The 20,535-nt window shown below is 38.6% G+C and overlaps 1 protein-coding gene across 1 annotated transcript in view; it reads right to left on the reverse strand.

Annotated features, from left to right (window-relative positions):
- PELI2 (pellino E3 ubiquitin protein ligase family member 2) overlaps positions 1 to 20,535 on the reverse strand; it is a 204,296-nt gene that overhangs the window by 29,148 nt on the left and 154,613 nt on the right. The window lies entirely within an intron of this gene.

Consider the following 20,535-nt stretch of genomic DNA (forward strand, 5'->3'; position numbering starts at 1 on the left):
TCCAAATTATTTCAATTACCCTGTCCATTCAACTTTAACCTATCTTCATTTCCATTCTTTTACATTAAGTATAACAAATAAAACTTTAATAAGCCTATCTATTAAACACTTATTGAACGATCACACTGTATGAAGACCAAGAAAGACTAAGACAGCATTTGGAAGTAGCTGGACATACATATAGCACCTAAATGAAAATGTACTCTGAACATTTATATGCTTGACTAATATAATTGCTTAGAGTAATAAATAGTACAACATTCCAAATCAACTTTGAAGTTAGCCTGGTTAATCTCATGGTTCTTCAATCATCTGCCCTCAGGAACTTCATGGTTGAAATGATGTTTTACTGTACATGCTTCATTAAGATAATGCAAGTATTAGAAATAATAATTATACATTTAATATGATTAGGAAGCTAAAAAAAATACTTCTTATCGACTACTCAACTCCAGTAACAAATACAATCTTAAATTTTCATTGGTCTGAGTCACATAAATTCAGTGGTACTGATAGAAGTGACATTTTTTGAAAGTCAAATTAATAAAGAATTATTTCCAGTTTAAGGTAAGTGGATGCTTGTTTATCTTTATAGTTAAGTGAAAAAACCCACTTAAAAATAATTTTATTAAACTCAAACTTACAAAACTGATAACCAGGGGGGTGATTATTTGTACAATAACTTATTTTACAGTTCCTTAAAAAGTATCTGTTGCACTTAAAAGTTTTCCATTTACAAGTGCACCAACTCAAACACAGTTTTCTTGGCACACACACTACACAAAATAAGAATGTCTGTAGTTTGCCAATTATCTGCAAAAGAAGGAGTTAACAAGTGTCAGAACAGAACACCTTTAAAAAAGACATTTTTGTATGATGGTACCCTCTTAAGTACAGTGCTTCTCAAACTTCCACCAAGGTTGCGTTAACTGGAAGAGAGTTATGTGAGCCCCTGGAGATGTCTGGGAGAGCAATCTAGAAGTGAAGCTTCTCACGCTTGAAACATCTTACCTTGAAATTAGTCTAAATTTTGTATTCTACTCCTTAACATGCCTGTAGTTTTAACATTTAAACATTTTAACTATTTAAACAAGTTTGCTGGGAAATCAACGCCCCAGGAAGACCTGCTGTGCTCCCCCCACGACCTAGTGCAGCTTCCATGCCACTCTGGGAAGCCCCAGAAATATGCATTTTACGGGCCCTAAGTTGCCCAATTCTTCTAGAGTGTTTTATTCTAAAACTACTCTTGTGGCCCAGACTATCATAAGCATGAATAAGACTATTTATAGGGAGAGCGAGCCCAGTGCCATACCTGGGCACCGCCCAGAGCCAAGGGAGCACAAAGATCTTGGCCAGCCCCTGCCCGGCCACCCTCAACAGGGAAGAAAGCGTGGGGACCCCGAGGCCTTGAATGCCGGAACCAGGTGACCTTGAATGTTGAGCCCATTTAAAGACAAATTACAATTTCAAACTTCCACCAGTTTTTGAAACGTGGTTTAAATGTGAATCACCAGAGTTAGGAAAGGTGAACACTTTGAAGGATAAGAAAACATATTTTCTGAGACTTCTTGAACAGGAACATCTTAACCATGCGCTACATTTTAGAAACCTCTGGATTTGGGGAAGACGGAGAAGTGAGAACAGAGATCCTATAGGGAGAAACAAGTCCCAGAAGGTGGAGGGGGCTCTGAGCAGCAGGTGATGAACTCCCCTGTGGCAGGACGGCTGGGGAACTTCAGAATCGGTGTGACCCACCTAAGTCACTTCTGTCCGGTGGTGGTCTCCGTCTGTGAGTGCTAAGCTGGGAGGGAAGGCCCTCCTGCAAAGAGGCCAACAGTCTGCACCCACAGGGGGAGAAGCATGGAGATGAGCTGGCCCCAGAAAACTGGGATTTAAGCCAGGACTGGGGTTTGGAGCAAAAGGGGGCAGTCGAAACCCAGGCCACCTCCGGCCGCCACTGGGCTCCTCAGAAATAAATGGAGAGGCGCCCACTTCCCTTTGATGCCATGAATTAGGGCTCACGTGATCTTGTTTGTGCATTAAAGTCTACAGTGGGGCCAGATTTGCGGGATTTGGAGGAAGGTAAGAGGAGAGTTTAAGCTTGACCTCAATTTTTGCTTTCCATCTGGCAAGTATATGAGGCATTAAGCTTCTTTTGGGTTAGAAGTATCAATTTTTCAGCAATAATTTTAATATTTAAAATATGGCTCTTGGAAATACAGCTTCTAGTAAATTACAGATTCACTGACTTGAGTCGATCATTTCAGGTTATTTTGAAATAAACGTCTCCCCAAGGCACCAAGTTGCTCTGAAATCTATTTCTGAAATATCAGAAAGGAGAGTAGGTAAGGCCTTCTCTTGGCACTCACTAGAATTCAGTACAAACACAACTACTGTAACATAGTGTGGTTTCACTACACTAGTTCAAATACGGGGACTGAGCGCCTTAAAATGGTAAGGAGAGCCAGCCCAACCAACTTGCCCAGCAGACAATACTGATTGGCCATATTTGCTTTTCTACCATGATGAGAAGCCAGGGTTGCTGACTCCCTCTTATATCGCTACCAGTGTTCAAAGGCAAGTCTGGTCTTCGGTGGTCTCCACCCCCAGCAGTGAGGGCGTGGCAGGCATTCAAGGAAAAGTCAGATGAGTGAATGGACTGCGCCGGATTCAAGATGAGACTTGGGGCTTCTTTCCTCGGGTCTTCTCAACCTCTCCCTTACCTTTCACCAGCAACGGTACCAACACTGACACCCTCAGCTCAAATTTATTACGTGTGAATTTTATGGGGTTAAAAATATCACGATTGGACAATTACAAACTAGACACTTAAAATTACAGATCCAGAGAAGGAGAGAGTCCAACTTCATCCGGTTTAGGAAGTTAAGCACTGCCCCACCCAGGTGCCCAAACCAAGGCCCTTTCTGAGCCAGGACACTTTCTTCCCAGTTGAAGATGCGTTCTTAGGGTTACTCTCCTTGTGCCACCGGCGTGGCTCAGCTGAGCCATTCTCTGTCATTCAGGGGAACAGCTAGAGCTGGTTGTCCTTGTTCAACTTCAACTAACTGACAAGAGTCCTCCAAGCCTCCAAGACTTTAAAACAAACATGGTTCACAAGGTCTACAGAATTTTCTTCCTCTTATAAACCCCTATGTACATACATAAGGCATTTAAAAAGATATACAATATGTAATGATACAGAAAGGCAATCCTGCAAGATGCATAATGAGGTAGGTACATGTATTCAAGGAAGTCAAAGAGCTTTTAATCAATTTTTAAAAGTATAAGTAAAATAATCTTTTATTAAGAAGCTGTGGGGTTAGTGTTCAATCACAAAGTAAAAAAGGGAGAAGGCCCGATGAGAAACTAACTGGCTTCTAGAAAATACTAACTTATTACAGTTATGAGTTAGCTCATTTAATTCAAGCTCCATAAGGCTGCTAAGTGAGCCTTTATCAACTGTGTAGGGAGAGAAAATGGAATTCATCACCAAGGCAGACATCGTTGGTTACCTACCTAATGCCCTTCACCCTGCTAGCTGAGCTGGCTGACCATGACAAAGCCTGAAAATGAAAAGACCAGCTCTCCCAGCCTCCTCTGAAGCTAGCATGTGGAAAGGTGACCCAATCCTGACCGGTGGGACTTAGGAGAAATCTGGTGTGGAGCTCCTGGAATGGAAGACATCAAGAAAGATCCTTTCCTTTCTCTGTTAATAGAAGAAACGAATGATGATTAAGGGATATCTGGAGCTGAGGTGGCCATCAGGCAACAGGAAAGGAAGGTCAAAAGACTCTCAGAGAAGCAAACTGGGCCCCAACATCTCTAAGTTGAACCAAATCGGAAACTATCTGCCCCTGACGACTTCTGTGAGAAAAATGAGGGGTTTTAGGGTGCTTTTGGTTGGGTATGTTGCTACCTGCAGTGTAAAGCATCATTACATTGTTCAGTCCAAACTTTTTCTCCTCCTGGGTTTCCTATTTCAGTCAACAGTGTAACCGTATTCCAATCACTCATACTCAAAACCTCCGTGTCATCTCTCAGCCCTCTCTTGCCACCGTTGTCCAGATACAGTTAATTATTACCGTCATACTTAAAATCTAATCGTGAGTCAAAGCCAAGCTCACTGATTTTACTGCATTAAGGCACAAATCAAATACAAAGGAGAATAAACAATGCGCAACATTTCACTTTTTCTCCTCAAATACAAAGTAGTTGTTGGGCAACCAGTAATTACAAAACTGATTTATTCCCCAAAGGAGTTTTACAACCAGCTCCTTTATAGCACATAACTTTCTACTTTGGAGATTATTAGGTGTAATTTAATTCATCTTCCCTTGACCCTGGGCTGCCCTTAGTAACTTGCTTGACCAACAGAATGCAGCAGAAGTGACAGACGGGATTTGGAGGCTTGCAGCTTCCCCTTGCTGCCCTCAAACACTTGCTCTTGGAGTTCTGAGCGGCCATATAAGACACCTAACTACGTGGAGGCCACCACACTACAAGAAGCCCAAGCTACGAGGAGGGCCTTGGAGACTGAAATGCCATGTGGGGAGAGGGAGGCCACGGAGAAGCAAGACCCAGACACGTGAGTGAAGGAGCCACTTTGGAAATGGACCCTCCAGTGCAAGTTGCCCCAGCATGTGCCACGTGGATCAGAGACACTGCCGTGGGAGCTCTTCCCAAATTCCTGACCCACAAAATTATCAACAAAATCAAATGGTTTTTGCTAAGCCACTAAGCATTGCCGTAGTTAGCTACACAACTAAAGACAACTGGACCAATCAGCTTTCAAGGCCTATTGGTGCCAGAGCATCTTTTCTGTCTTATGTGACTTATCACGTAAGTCATCACGGTGATTTGTGTGTTCACCTTACCTATGCCCCAGGGCATGGTACAGGTATAGGTAGCATGGTGCCTTTACAGAGAGCAGGGGTTGTGTTTCTGATGGCACTTTCATGAGGTCCTGAATGCATATTAAGAGGCTGTCTGTGGTTAGAACAGATATATATTTTTACTATGATAATCTTCAGTTGTCAGATGACTAAGAAGAAAATTTTGTATTAGTATTTAAAATTAATATTTATAGATCAACATATAAAAGGCATCTGTAAAGCATTCAAAGCCTTTTCAGAGAAGGCAAAAATGTGACAAAGCATGTCACATGGACAATTTTTAGTCCTTACACATTTGGAGCAGGAATAGAAGAGATACTAGGAAGACAGGAGAAGAAAACAACCAGATGTGTTGGAACCTATGATGTACAACTTTGACAAACCACACACAGCATGTACATTAATGGGGCATGCCCTACTAAACGAGAGCCAGCCACATTTAAGGGGATGTAATATGTGTGTGCGTGTGTGAATCTGAGTTTCCAATGAAATGAAATTCCTTTTCTCCAAATCCACACCATATTTCTATTACTATATCTTAGAACCAAATTACTCAAGAGTTTGACAATCGCCCTTGTCTAGATGTCCAGGATGCTGACTGTTACAGAACCACAGTTACTGTTCCTGTGCCACACAGCACTGGACTAAATCTAATGAATGTGTTTTTGAAAACAGCAGCACCCTCTGTAGTTTCTCTCCTTGGGAGTAGTTAGAATTTAATGTTCTTTTTGCCTCTCAAAAGAGAGCGCCAGACACCTGATGTGGCTTACATGTTCAAGGAAACTTTTCTGGATAAATCTCAAGTTTTCACAGAGCTGCTCTGAAGAGTTTTGCATCATGTGTCTGAATATGGTGGCATTCTCTGATGCTGCTCAACGCACCCCACCTTTCAGTTTCCAAGGAAACATCTCAGGAAGAAGTCAGAGATGCTCTAACAGCCCATCAGATAGGGACAATCCTAGGAAAAGTCCTGTACACTCTACTCATGGAGCCAGAGACCCCTTTTGTCTTTTGGGTTCCACCAAGAAACATAATATGAGCTTGTGTTCTCAATAGCCTTCTAAACGATGTCCGTAACTCGGCACTCTTTAATAACGCACGGTAGATTAAGTACAGGCTCCCCAGCCAATTATTCTGCATGTTTTAGGCAAGTTTATTTTCAGCCACTTTAACTGTTAATTCTAATTTGTAAGTTAATATTTCAGCCCATCGTACAACTTAAATAAATAACTATGCAAAACTATTACCGCAGAAAGGACCTGATAAAATGGAAAATAACTACATTGATCTCTGGCAGCCGTTCTGGTTATAAATACAAGCCTTCTATGACAGGGTGGATTGCTATAGGGACAACATTGTTAACTGGTATGGAAAAACTTAATAACGGAATCTGTTTTGGGATAGGACTGAAAAAGGCCAAGGAACGGGAACCTTCTTCGTTTAAAAACACCTTCTGTTATTTATGTTTAGAGCAGAAATGTGCGCACTTATGAGCAGATAAACGGGTTTGATGTGAATTCTGTAGCCTATTGGAAATACCTGATGAATAATTTTACTACCCAGAGCCCCGTGTCCACTGTGATGCTGGGGCAGTGTGGGTGGGGCTGGGAACTAGAGGGTATCAGCACATACAGGCGCTTGGCAGCTGCCCTGTGAGGTCTCTGGCGTTGCTTCGCTTTGCTGCAATATCCACTGACAATCCAGCACATGCCCGGACACGGGGCAAAAGGGAATATTCACGACAGATGGTTTATCAATACGACTACCCAGTTTATCCTGCTGAGCTTCAAGTTTACAGGTACTTTAGCAAAGGAGAATAAGACCATGTGTGGACATCGCAGAGATCAACGGCCAGTGGATTCTGATGTTGAGAAAAACCACACACTGGACCCTGGGTTTGGATCCTAGTTCAGTCACTCACCCACTGTAACCATTTCACCGGAGTCTTTGGTTATCACCTTTATAATTTATCAACAGAAGGACTCAATGTCGGTAGCACTGATTTCATTGTATGCAAAGCAGAGGGAACAACGTATAACACGGCATTGTCTCTCCTCAAATACAAACCTGCACTTAAAGCACTGCTTCCTGACCCAAGGGGTTACCATCACTTCCTTGTGGTCCGTAACACAGGCTTTAGAGATTACTATTCTGTTTAGCTTTAAATATATGTTAGATATTGAGTGTATTAATTAAAGATAATCCTGGTATGAAAAACATGTTTTTCCAGAACTAGTGACTTTTATGTCAGGCTGACAAGTATAATTAGGCAATAAATCCTCAACCAGTCTGGTTCAAATTGCTACAAGGAAGATGAGATCACTGCCATCCTTGTCAATTTATGTATAAAATACGTATGAGTGCTATTTCTAAAGAGAGGACGTGGCTAAAGGAATTCATAATTTATTTTGCATAAACCTACTCTTTAAAATACTCTCTCCTTTCAAGGAGCCATATTTTAAATGGGTGCCTGAACCATTAGAAAAATGGTTAGAAAAATGCTAACTTGGATTTCATCAAAATCAACGGTGTTTCGTACAATAAATAAATCAAAGTGATAAGTCTATTTGTTAGAAGCAATGGCTTTGAACTTGGCAGTGGGCCACTCCCATGCCCGTCTGGGATCGGCTCACTGAGCTATTCGACAAACGTTGGCAGAGAACCTAGTGCATGCGTAGTGCTGGGGCAGCCGCGGTCAATCAATCCAGCAAACACAGATGCCAGAGAGGGTGAGAATGTTTGAGGAGAATGTGTTCCTAACTTGGAGTCCCTCTTAATTACACTGAAGCTGGATTTGGTCGGTGGTACCAGTCACAAGAGATGACCTATACAGTTCGGAGAATAAGACACACCGAAGGCTTGTGGCTGGAGAGTTGGGCAGGAACACGTCCATGGGCCTTGCAGAGATCTGTCCCCCAGGAATTCTTACCACTTTACACTGATGGAATGAAAAGCTCCTTGAGGGCAGGAACTCCTGTCTTTTTAAACCTGCCTTCGATTCAGGCAGTATATTGCATGGCTAAGAGTACAGATCAGGCTGGATTCCCACTCCACGGATGACCAGCTGCGGGACTCTGGGCAAGTTACTTCAATGCTCTGTGCCTCAGTTTTGTCATCGTACAAGTGCTGGTCCTGGGTCCAGGAAGGTCAGTGCTGTCTGAGGACAAAGATGCTTTAGCTACTTCTATATCCACCCAGTTTATCACCAAGTGCTGAAAAAGTGACAGGTTCAGATCCAAGTCTGTATAGATTATGTCACTGTACTTTTTAAACCTAGTAAGCTAACCTAACGTGCAATCTCCTCTTTCCATTATTTTGTCTCCTGTCTTTTGGAAAATAGAAATGATGTGCAGTTTTCTCACAGAGCAATGCTGTGACTAGGACACACATCTAGACACACGAACAGGTTACGTTACCAATCACATGTGTGCACTGGTCACTATCAATGACGGTCTATTTCAAATGGTGACTCTGAAAGTGCGCCCTTTACAAAGACATCTCCCCACAGTGACTGCATGGCAGCTCCCCCAAAGCAGGAGAGGACGAGGAAGGGGTACAGCCCTGTTAGTGCAAGGTAGCGCTCTGGCACTCCATCCATCTCAGTGCCCACACAGACGTCCAATGTCCGAAGTGCCGACTACCTTGGGGTCTAACCCTGTGGCAAGGACCACCGTGGTCACCTGGGGAAGGATGTGGGGTCACGCTCGTCTGGTAGGAGATAAAGAAACTGACCTCCAACAAATTCATTCATCAAAACAGCAGTGCATTTGCTTCGGAACATTTTATGGTTCTAGATGTGAGCAAGAAGGGGCATAGGAAGAAAGGAAGAAAATGCAATGTATTTGTGAAATGCTAAGTATTTCAGTGAAAATTAAAACAATGATGAGATTACCTCTTTGCTGTACACAAACAAGACTAGGGAAGAGAGAGAGAGAGAGAGAAACCTAACCGTGGTCTCCTGTAACAGGAGTTGGTAAACTTTAAGAGGAGATATTTAGTCAGTCAATGGACAATGCTTTAAGGGATGGGTGTGAATCTGTGCTGCAACATCTAACATTTACTTATCTGAATATTTAAGTATCTGCATACATATGATCTACTTGCCACAAGAGACAAAGCCAACTGAAAGAATGAACCCTAATAAATATGAATTATAAATGAAAATGAAGTATCTTGCAAAATGACTAAGTTGAAAAAGTAAAATCAGTTCAGTAATTCCATTTATATACTTTTATAAACAATATACTTTATATAAATCATGCATTTACTGGGTAAAAAAAAGTATATTTTGTTTCTCAAGAGCACTGGAGAGAAAATACATAGGTATCTACCATAAACTATGTGTTACAGTGAGCCAACAGTAAATGCAAGCCTTAATTTGTTGCCATGAGCAGGCAAACTTCCAGATACTATAAACTGAATGACATAAATCGATTTTATACCAAGATATCCAAAGACCCGCCATATAATTATTTTAATATGTGGGCCAGTTTATCAGCTGTCAAAACGATCCCTTGAGTACTGAAGAATAAAAAGACTAAAATTTACCCTGGTTCAAAATAAAACGAAATACAAAACCCTATTGATTACCTATAGCGAAAAAAGCAAAAGCTCTCATTTAAAAGACGTTAGAAAGAAAAAAAAAAAAAAACGGGAATGGGGGAGGCTCAATTTTTCCCCTCATTTTACTTGGATTTTTATTTTTAAGGCTTGGCCTTGATTTAAAACTTGCCCGTCTGCTGCAGGATCTCATTTTCGTTACGGAGTAAAACCAGTTGGATAACGCCACGTCGTAGTTATGTAGAGACATGGAGCTATTTACTCTCAAAAGACAACATTTATCTTGGCAGTTGGCATTTTCAAGATGTTAGGCCGGCTAGAATCATGCAGGTTCCAATCCTAACATACAAAACTTTGAGTAAGACAATGGCTGAAGTACAAGGAAACATATATGTACCTAACATGTGTGCCTGCCCCCGCTCCCCCAAGCATTCATACACGCTTTTGGAAGAAGTTTGGATATACATTTGAATGTTCCTCCTCAAGCCTCATTCAACTGAACTTCTTAAAAGGGCCCTCGTTATCTGTGTCCTTGGGTCGTATTCTGAAACTGTTTCTTAACCTGTAAAGTAAAACACTTGAAGAGCTGTTGAAAAAACTCAGATGATGTTTGTAAAGGACCCAGAGTCCAGTGCCCAACACATAATAATTACTATTACAGCCAGCTATGTTTATGACTAAAACATTCATAATCTCTATCAGATAATTTAATACTTAATTTTACAGAGGGCTCCAGATTCTTGATTGATTTGGAAGGCAGAGAATATTGTTGATTGGGTAATATGTGCACAGAGTACCAAACATTACCAGTGAATAGTATGCCCCTTCCAATGCAGCCCTCGGCCACAGAGAGCGCCTCTAGTACTAGTTCCATGTATATCCTTTCAGGGAATATCGGGGTCTGTGCTAACATAGCACAGGTGGCAGAAATGAGAGCACACTGTCCACAGAGTTCTGTCCCCTGCTTCTCTCACTTAACAGTACAACTTGTACAATGGTCTGCATCACCTGGCTATTTGTGCCTCCTCATTCTTTTTGATGTGTAGATATAGCCTGATTTTTCAATCTTTTATTTAACAAAAAAATTAAGAAGTAAATTTTCTATTTTACGAGCAACGTTGCAACGAATATCCATGCATTCAATTTACATACAGGGGAATATATCTATAGGATAAATTCCTAGAGATACAATTGCTGGATCAAATGATATGTGCACTTTTAATATTGATAGTTATTGTCGAACTACTTTTCACAGAAGTGATACCAATTTAGATTCTCACCAGATGTATATGAGAGGGTGTTTCCCCTACCCTCACCAACATAGAGAGTTATTAAGTGTTATGGTCTGTATCATATGATATGTGAAAATGACATCACTGTGCTTTAAGCATTTCTATTATCATTACTGAAGCTGAATGTGTTTTAAAATGCTTAAAAGTCATCTCTTTTCTTTACTGTGAACTGTTTATATCTTTGTCCATTACTCTTTTGGTCTTTTTCATACTGATTTGTAGGTACTCTTTATATATTACCCCCATTGTCTGTGATATGAGTTGCAAATTCCCACCACTCATTTGGCTTTTGACTTTATTTAATGTGTTTTTTCCATACAGATTATTTTTAGAAGTTTATATAGTGAAACATCAGTGTTTTTTTTCTCATTTCCAGATTTTACCTCATAATTAGAAAGGCTTTCCTCAATCCCAAATAAAGTGAACCATTTTCCATTCTTTAGTACATTTATGATTTTACTTTTTATGTTTAAAAATATTACTTGCACACTTATCTGAACAGTCGTGAGTGCGTATAAAGATAAGTTTCTATTTTCAGCATATAAAAGTCGTATTACAAGCATACAATGCTTGTATGTTTGTACACACTAGCTTCTCCTTATCCTTGTATTTCCTATACATTTTGCTTAGAGAAAGTGATGCTGTTATTTGATACGTAATGATCACAACTCTTAGGTCTTCATTGGGTTGTATCCCTTTTCATTATAAAGAAACTTTCTTTGACTTAATACCTTTTTTTTTAACCATGAATTCAATCTTCCTTAATGTTAAGACTGTAACTTTGACTCTTTTTGTTTGTTTGCATTTTTTTGGTATGCTCCGTAATTTTACGCCCAATCTAGATCATTTTGTTTTAGATGTGTTTTATATACAGCCTATAATTGTATTTCTCTACGTGATCCAATTCTTTTAATATGTAAACATTCACATTTATTGATAGGTACAAGATATATCTATACTCTCTGCCTGTATTGCTATTACTGCCTTTTATTATAGAAACAACTTAACTAAGGTCTAAGTGAGACACAATAAACTGCATCTCTTTAAAATGTACAATTTGATAAGTTTCAACGTGTTTATGTACCTATAAAACCATCATCATAATAAAATTACGCACATATCTATAACCCACAGAAGTTTCCTCACCATGCCCCTTTGTAATTCATCCCTCCCTTCCAGCTGCTTCTTCATGTCCAGGCAGCCAATGATTTGCTTTCTATCACTATAGATATTAGATTGCACTTTCTGTCATTTTATAGGAATGAAATCTTACACTGTGTACTATTTTATAATTCTGGCTTCTTTTATTTAGCATCATTATTTTTAGATTGATCCATTTAGTTGCACGTATCAATAGTTCATTACTTTTATGCTGGGCAGTATACCCTTGTAGGAATAAACTAAAATTTGTTTATCAATTCATCTGTTGATGGATATCAGGTTACTCATTTTTGGCTACTGCAAATAAAGCTGTTATGAACATTTATGTCCAAGTGTTCGTATAAACATATGCTTTCATTTCTCTTGATCAAATACCTAGAAATGGAATAGCTGGACATATGGTAGGTGTACGTTAAACTTTTTAAGAAACTGCTAGATTGTGTTCCAAATTGGTTGTACCATTTGGTATTCCCATCAGCAATGAACGTGAGTTCCAACTGCTCCACATCCTGTCAGCCCTTGGTATTGTCATCTTTTCATTTCAGCCACCCTTATGAGTATGTAGTGGTATCTCACTGTGGTTTTAATTTGTATTTCTCTAATGAGTAATGACATTGAGAATCTCTTCATGTGCTAATTTGCCGTCTATATATCTTCTTTGGTGAAATGTCTGTTCAAATCTTTGCCTATTAAAAAAGATTAGGTTATTTTCTTATTATTGAGTTCTGAGAACTCTTTATATATTCTGAATACAAATCCTTTATCATATATATGACTTGCAAATTTTTCTCACAGTCTGGAGTAGCTTTTCATTCTCTGAACAATTTCTTTCACAGAGCAGAGGTTCTGATTTTTTATGTTTGTCAATTTGTTCTTTTACAAATCAAGTTTGCTTTTGTATCTAAGAAATCTTTTGTCTAATCCAAAATCACAAAGATTTTTTTCCCTATGTTTCCTTTTAGAAGTTTTATATTTAGGTCTATGATCCATCCTAAGCTAATTTTTGTACACAGTAAAAGGAATGGATCAAAGTTCATATTTCTGCATATGGCTACCCAAATGGTCCAGCACCACCGGTTTAAAAGGCTTAAACTTTTCAACTAAGTTGCCTTTGCACCTTTGTTGAAAATCAGTTGTCCGTGTACGTGCAGGCCTATTTTTGGACCCTATTCTATTGATCTATTTGTGTATCTTTACATCAGTACCACATTGTCTTAATTATTGTAGCTTAAAAAAAGTCTCGAAGTCAGTTAGTGTGAGGATTCCAATTCTGTTCTTCTTTTTCAAAACTGTTTTGGCTTTTTTAGGTTTTTGCATTTTCAAGTAAACATTAATTTCTTTTTTAAGAAGCCTGCCGGAATTTTGATAGGGAGTGTGTTGAACTTACAAATCAATTTGGGAAGAACTGACACCAATACTGAGTTTCCTGATCTACGAACACGGACTATCTCTTCAAGTATCTGGAGATGTGGTAGAACTCTCAGCAATGTTTTGTAGTGTTTAGTGTGCAAGTCTTGCACATCTTTTGTTAGCTTCATCCTTAAGTACAGTTGATTCTTGTTATTCACCATAGTTATGTTCTATAAAGTTGCTGCAAATAGTGAATTCATGAATACCTTGGAGAAATACAGGGTAAGGTTCCTGTGAGTTGTGGGTCACAACATTTTTTCAGCTGATCAATACATAACCTTGTTTTATATGTGTTTCTGTTTAAAGACACCTTGTTTAATATACACTTCTTACAAATAATTAATTGTCAAACAGGCAGAGTGTCGTTTTGTTCAACCTCAGGTGGCAACGCAAATTCTTCACCATATGCTGCTCATCCCCACAAATGGCTGTGAACATGCCATAAGTATTGGTTTTGGGGATACCAATAAATTTTAGTGAGTAGGTGAATGTGCAAATATGGCATCTGAAAATAATGAAGATCGTATTTCACATTTTTGATGCTACTGTAAGTGGTATTTTTTTTTAAATTAATTTCTGAGCTTCTGTAGCATCCTTTTAAAAAATCTTTCACATTATGGTCTGCGCTTTCTTTGCCTTATGTTCCGTATTTTATATGATTACTTAGAAGGCTTATATTTCTATTTTTATGGTTACTTTTATGTATACAACTATATAAATATGGTTACACTCATTAACTCTCTAATAAGGGCAATGATAAAGGAGAATATTTTCATTTCCTCTCTACCATCCTCCTACACACACTTTTAATTGATTTTACAATGTTTACTGCTGTTTGCTTTTTAAAAAACCATTAAAGATACTTATATCTTTCTGTTTTAAATGATAGTTTTTATCTCCCAGCTATAAAATCTGAGGATATTAGCATGCATACAGCACTTTTCACCTTTTCTCCTCTTCCTCTCTGACCTTTTATTTCATTATTTGTTATTTCTACATTGCAGAATTTAAAACATTTATATTCTATTTTGCAACAATCACTTTTACTTTGATTTTAGTCCTACAGAGAGTGCTTAATTCAACATCTAGATGCCAGTCTCTTTGCCAACAATTCTCCATTCACCTCCTATTTGGCTGAAATTTGTCTTCTGATAATTTCTTCAGTAAAGGATCATAAAAATTCTACATCCTGAGTGCTTGCATGTTTATCAATATTTGTCTGTTAGCTGTATGTGTAAAAGAAATTTGGAGTAAGTAAAGAAATCTTGGGTCACTAGATTATGAAGTCCTTGGGCAAAAAAATCTAAGCATCTAGCATAGTGCAATAATCTTTTGAACAACCGCCAGATGAAATGAGTCACTAACAAAAATGGATGAAAGGTCTTGCACACAAAAATATTTTCCTCTGTGCATAGTCTATCTTAAGACTTTTACAATCTGGCTATATTTGGTGAGGACATCACCCAAAGAAATCAGGGATATTATACAACACAAGAATCAAGTGGGGACAATCACAGCACTGGGACATAATGTGACAATGGAAAGAATGTCAGGTCAGGAGCAAGACACTTATTAGCTTGAGGCTCAGCCCCAAGACCAACTGACCAAGTCCTTCTGTGTGTTACTAAAACCTTACAAATCTGGTAAGAGAGGAAAGCAGTGGCATAGATTTCAAATGCCACTTTTCACTGTAAGAATACATTCTACGTAGGGAGAAGAATTATCATTATCACCCCCTACCCAACCTCAGCTATTATTAAAATTGTTTACATTCCTTGAGAAATTAAGGGCTGAAGGACAAGAATAGGGGGTAAGGGATATCTCAGAAAGAAGTCTGACATGAGAAATCTGTAGATAATCCATTTACACATAATCAAAAAATCAATGAGAGAGTAAAATGGCTTGATATTGAGTACACGGGGAATTCAGATCTGACATGGTTATTAAGTCAGTAAGATTATTACTATTGATGAAAAGATCTATCCATGAAGTAGATAACACAATGTGTATTCCTTAGGTGATGCTGAGGAACAAAAACTCTGAGAACTGCAGCTAAAAATGACCAGGGTCAATGCTCTGTTATTATACTTGCTGTCTAGCTAAAGGAAGACAAATGAAGGGACAGATCTGCCTTAGGACTCTGCCTGAAGACTGCTGCTTAAAATAAACCAGCCCTGCCTCTAATGGTTTTGGGGAAGAGACAATATAAATACATTCAACAAACAAATGTGTTGCTATCTAGTGGATGAAGCCTATGCTGAATGGGAAACCCTATAGATGCCACCTATCAAAGCAACTTTTCAAGAATAAACCTGTGTGACCAGAGCAAGTGCGTCTCATTTATGGCACTAGGAAAGTCAGCACCCTTCAGCCATATATTTATATATTAAGTTTAATTACGTTAGCAATCTAAACGCATAAAATCCTCTGCTTGGATACCACTCTAAAAATAAGAAACTCAAAACAGATTTATAAAATAAGATAAACATCTGCACTTTAATGCAGTAATGATTTCTGCATATATAGTGCTTTTTCAAGGTAGAGCATTCTCATGTATATTATTTTACTTGATCATCTGGCACACACAACCACTACAATGTGGATATAATTATCCCCGTTTTGTAAAATAAGGAAACTGACTTGGAGAGGGTAAGTCATTTCCTTAGTGAATGGGTAAGTCTACACTGCACTGAAAACTCTCTTCATTACAATTCATTGCTTTTTTACAAAACAATTTCCAACTCTGGGAGAGGGCATTTATACAAACTTTCATAATCATATATAATTTTTTCTACAAAGAAAAAGCAATCTGGGATTTTGACTGAAACTGCTGAATCTATAGATCAAGTTTTGGGAAAACTGACATCTCAATAATATCACACCTTCCAATCCATGGATATGGCAGGAGACATGGAGAAATATATCGACTGATTTTTGAATAATGAACCAACCCTAACTTCCTGGGATAAACAATGCAAAAATCTTACAATTCCTCCCTCCTGCCCTTGATGTTACTCTCATATATTTGACTTCTATATATATTATAAACCCTGTAATTATTATTAATTTTGCTTTAACCAGTTAATTATCTTTTAAAGAGATTTTTTAAATGTCTTTTATATTTATCCTTATTTTTACCATGTCCAGAGTACTCTGTGTAAATCCAAATTTCCCTCTGGTATCTTTTTTCTTCTGCCAAAAAACCTAACATTTCTTGTTGTGCCGTTTGCCATTGATAACTATTTTCAGTTTTGTTTGTTTGAAATAGGTCTTTCCTTTCATTTCTGAAAGATATTTTTGCTAGATACAGAATTCTAGATTGAGAGTCTCCCTTTTTCTCTGTCTCCTTCTTCCTCCCTTCCAGTACTTTAAAGATGTCAATCCATTGTCTTTCGGTTTTGCAGCATTTCTGGTAAATTGTTTTTGGTTTGTTTTTTCATTCTTATTTTTGCCTCTCCTTTCTCTGGGTGCCTTCAAGATTTTATTAACAGTTTTCAGCAATTTGATTGTGATAGGTCTTACCTGTAGTATTCCTTATGTTTCTTCTCTTTGGGGTTCATTGAGCATTTTAGATCTTGGATTTATCATTTTCATCGAATTTGGAAAAAATCTGGCCTTTTAAAAAAAATTTTTTATTGGCGTATAGTTGATTTACAATGTTGTGTTAGTTTCAGGTGTACAGCAAAGTGAATCAGTTATACACATACATATATCCACTCTATTTTAGATTCTTTTCCCATATAGGCCATTACAGAGTATTGAGTAGAGTTCCCTGTGCTATACAGTAGGTCCTTATTAGTTACCTCTTTTTTTTTAAACCCCACATTTGTTTATTTTAATTTATTTTTGGCTGTGTTGGGTCTTCGTTTCTGTGCGAGGGCTTTCTCTCGTTGCGGCAAGCGGGGGCCACTCCTCATCGCGGTGCGCGGGCCTCTCACTGTCGTGGCCTCTCTTGTTGCGGAGCACAGGCTCCAGACGCGCAGGCTCAGTAGTTGTGGTTCACGGGCCTAGTTGCTCCGCGGCATGTGGGATCTTCCCAGACCAGGGATCGAACCCGTGTCCCCTGCATTAGCAGGCAGATTCTCAACCACTGTGCCACCAGGGAAGCCCTAGTTATCTTTTATATAGAGTAGCGTGTATGGCCATTCTTTTCTTTCTTTTCCTACTCCCATTTTTCTAAAACACCAATTATACATGTTTGAGTCCATGTGATATTTTTCTACATTTTACTGTGGCTCTCTTCACTTTTTTTCAGCCATTTTCCTCTCTGCCTTATACTGAATACTTTATATTGCTATGTTTTCCAGTTCACTGATCTTTTCTTCTTCAGTTTCTAAAATGCTGTTCCCTCAACCAGTGTGTTTTTCACTTTAGACACTTCATTTTTCACTTTGGAAGTTTCAGTTGGGTCCTTCTTGTACTTCCCATTCCTCTCCTCAACATGTTCATGTTTTCCTCTACACTCTTGATCACAGGGAATACACCTATTGCAGTTGTTTTACCCTTCTTGTCTATTAATTCCATCTGTAATTTCTGGGTTTGTTTCTATTGGTTGATTCTCACCACCCTTGCCTCAGTATAGGTCATAATTTTACTGCTTTTCTGCCTTTCTGGTAATTTCGGATTGGATGCTGGACACTGTGATTTTTATATTTCAGGGTGCTGGATTTTGTTAAAGGTGTTGAACTTGTTCTGGCAGGCAGTTATGCTACTTTGGATCAGTTTTCTCTCTCAAGGCTTGCTTGTAAGCTTTGTTAGGGCAAGTCCAGGGCAGACTTTGACCTAGGGATAATTTAGCCTCGTTATCTATTTCTCTTCTATAGACTCTATCCTATTTCTCTTGTATTAGGAAGTCTTTCTACTCTGCAAGTGGGAACATGGACTAAGCCCTAGCCCTTTGTGAGCTGCAGAAATGGTTCAACCCACTGCTTTCCAGTGGTTCTTTGCCCACAATGTGGAGTTTTACGCCACACATGAGCAAAGCAGTGCTTACCCAAGGGCTCAGGGACATTGTCCTCTGCAGCTATCAGGAGCTCTTTCTCCCTATGAAGCTCCCATCTCTGCTACTGTCCCTTCACAAATTCTAGCTGCCTTAACTGTAATCTCTGGCCCTTCAACACAGGGTTGTGTTGTTCACCATCTGCTTGGGCCTGGAAACTGCCTTCAGGCCAAACAGTTATTTAATATATTTTGTCCAGTGTTTCATTGTGTACAGCAAGGGGAGAGAGAACGTTTCTGTAGGAGATAATTCTTGATGGGTAGGCACAGAACTCTGTTTTGCATACATTCAGAAAATCTACGGGGTGGGGGTAGAGTCTAGTACACTTGAAGTGATGACAATTTTAAACTTAATTCAATTTCTTGAATTATAACACTCCTAGTAACATTAAATATTAGTAGTATTCCAGTCCACTTCTTGCTAATCTTATTTTTTTTCCTGAACACTTAATAGCTGATATTTGTTTATTTTATTTGTATACTGTCTTCCTCCTAGCCCACATTACAAAGTAATTTCTAAAAGGGTAAGAACTTTTCCTATGCTGTTCATTGATTTATCTCTAGTACCCAGCGTACATAAATACTTTATAAATACACATTGTCTTATAAAGTAGTTGTGTATTGTGTGTATTCGTGGCACACACAGTACACAACTACTTTACAAGACAATGTGTGCATCCATTCTTTAACTTGGTAGGTATCTCTGTTATAGAAGAAAACACATATTTGTTATAAAGCTAATTTTGGTTAAATCACATCCTATTTGCCCTTGATGTTCACCATATATTATTAAAATAGGGCTCTATGTATATCCAGGCAAATATTTAAAAAGAAATGCTCAAATTCATATTTTGAAAGGAAAAGCAACGCTATATACCTTAATGTTTGTCAAAGTAAACAATACGTAAGAATGCAGAGCATCCTATGGAAATATTCAAGCATCTGGCACCTTCTAGCAGCATACACTAGTATGAATCTGAAGATGAAGGTTACATATACTCAAAACATGCACTTTAAAAGGTATGAACTAGATTAATCAGAGCATATGAGATGAAGGAGGGGAGATCTATCTGAAATCTGCCTGAGATAAAATCTTTTGTTATTTAAGAACTTAAAGGCTAGGTTAACTAGTGATTTTATTTATTCTATATATTAGTTACTTCACAAGAAGTTCTGAAGTGTTGTGCTTTCTAACTACAATTTGTGTTAAACAAACAAAGAAAGGAGTCAGCCTCAACATAAAATCTTTGCTTAAAAGATACAGGGACAAATTGACGTTTATATATTTTTTCAATCAGATCTCAGTAAATGTTTTCTGGATACCCCCTTTCTCCAGAATCACACCTGGCTTCTGACATTTCTGATTAATTTTCATTCTGTAGTGAATGATGTTTTTTGTCTTGCCTAACCCAAACTGACTCCGCCATGACAAACCATACACATAACATGTGGCATGTTAGATGTGTTTTCACAGGAATAATGTTACCATCATGTTTTCTAAGACTTCTTTCAAAGCTTGTTGACTTGGCAAGTGATGGGACTGGGTTACAGTACTTTAGGTCCAATAAAGACTCGGCCGTGTTAATGAACACAGTGTAGGAACATTTTCCCTTTGAGAAATCTTACTTTAAGACAGGGCTATGTGACTATTAACTATGAAACTAATTCTAAAGGCCTAAACATTGTTTTTTTCAAGTCAGGCTACTTGACTTCGCCTGTGCTATGGTGACGAGTTACTTGTCTATAAATTGTCAGCTCCTTACTGTCTAGCTGCATGATGTCTGGCACAGAGAGTACTCAGTGTTTGCCAAATGAGTAAATTCTTGAGCCAGAGTACCCTATCCTCTCAAGCATTCTAGATGCTCGAGACATTATTACCCTGTGTTAGTCTCAAATTAAGTTAATGAAAAATTCTGAAAGTTCTACCTCATCATCCATTTATGCCTCACTACGAACAAAACCAAGAGAATTACGGTACACAATGCGTGGCGCCTCAGGCCATCGTGTCAATCTAGACAGGAACACAAGATGAATATAAACCGACCAGCTGAAGTATCAACGTACGTGGCTACCCTTGATGTGGCAACCCCAGAGCTCTGGCAGCTCGTCCTGATACTCTAGGCTAGCTTTAAACAACTAACATTTAAAATTTCACATCTAATAGTCCCCATCATTTACACTTAGAGGCCTCTTTCCAAGAACTGTAGGTGTCAAAAACTTGA

The sequence above is a fragment of the Eschrichtius robustus genome, chromosome 1, assembly GCF_028021215.1.
Source record: "Eschrichtius robustus isolate mEscRob2 chromosome 1, mEscRob2.pri, whole genome shotgun sequence".
In the NCBI taxonomy this organism is placed as follows: domain Eukaryota; kingdom Metazoa; phylum Chordata; class Mammalia; order Artiodactyla; family Eschrichtiidae; genus Eschrichtius; species Eschrichtius robustus.